This window comes from Euprymna scolopes, chromosome 11 (genome assembly GCF_053919585.1).
Source record: "Euprymna scolopes isolate OS-2025 chromosome 11, ASM5391958v1, whole genome shotgun sequence".
NCBI classification, from domain to species: Eukaryota; Metazoa; Mollusca; class Cephalopoda; order Sepiida; family Sepiolidae; genus Euprymna; species Euprymna scolopes.
Genome location: NC_136492.1, coordinates 25,124,264 through 25,125,329, shown reverse-complemented (window position 1 = coordinate 25,125,329; position 1,066 = coordinate 25,124,264). Strand labels below are relative to the sequence as shown.

The window sequence follows — 1,066 nt, the reverse complement described above, 5'->3', positions numbered from 1 at the left end:
ATGGGCTGAAATAACTTAAATAAATAAAAAGTAAATGACTTAGAAAGGCTTTAATGAACTTAAGGATGAATTGAATGACCTTAAGAATGACTTGAATGTTTAAAAAATAACTGGAATCCTTCAAAAACAACTTGAATGATCTGGAGAATGACTTGAATGACTTTGAGACTGACTGGTTGTAAAGTGGGTGATCATTTTACATTAAATTAATACAGAAAAGTGATCCCCCACTTTATATCACAAAGTTACAAACATAAGTACAGCATGTAGTAAGAACTGATACTACGCTTTGATCTTGTCCAAAAGGCCAAGAAAAGGGTATTTATTTGCTCTCCACCGAGCAAAGATCTTATACATTGACCAAGGTCTTATATGTGGGGTTGGTATTTATTTGCTCCCCCACCGAGCAAATTCAGTACAAGTCCAATTTTTAATGTGATGAGTGAAGGGGAAATGGCCCAGGGAGTAGGGAGCTGGATTGTTACAATTGGCATGAAGGGTTTCCCTTACATTGACCAGGGTCTTATATGTTAGGTTGCCCCCACATATGGTCTTTGCTTGTGGTATCTGTCGGAACAGATACTACACTTTGATCTTGGCCAAAAGGCCAAGAAAAAGGTATTTATTTGTTCCCCCACCGAGCAAATTAGGCACAAGGCCGATTTTTAATGTGAGAAGTGAAGGGGAAATGGGGACCAACTCCCCGGAGAGTAGGGGAGCTGGATAGTGACAATTGGTATGTAGGGTGGCCTCTACATTGACCAAGGTATTATCTTTGGGGTCGCCCCCACATAGGGTCTTTGCTGCAGTATCTGCCGGACATCTGGTCTTTGCTAGTCATAGCTAGTCATAGCTTGCAGTATCTGCCGGAACAGATGGTATTTATTTGCTCCCCCACCGAGCAAATTAGGCACAAGGCCGATTTTTAATGTGAGGAGTGAAGGGAGGGGGAAGGGAAAAAGGGGACCAGCTCCCGAGAGGTGGGAAATGGGAGCTGGTTAAAGATCAGGCATGTGGGGTTGCCCCCACATCTGGTCTTTCCTAGTCATAGCTAGTAATAGCTTGC

The 1,066-nt window shown here is 42.7% G+C and overlaps 1 pseudogene; it reads right to left on the bottom strand.

Annotated features, from left to right (window-relative positions):
* Positions 1 to 494: 494 nt before the first annotated feature.
* LOC145288463 (U2 spliceosomal RNA) lies at positions 495 to 620 on the bottom strand (annotated as a pseudogene).
* Between the last annotated feature and the right edge of the window lie 446 nt (positions 621 to 1,066).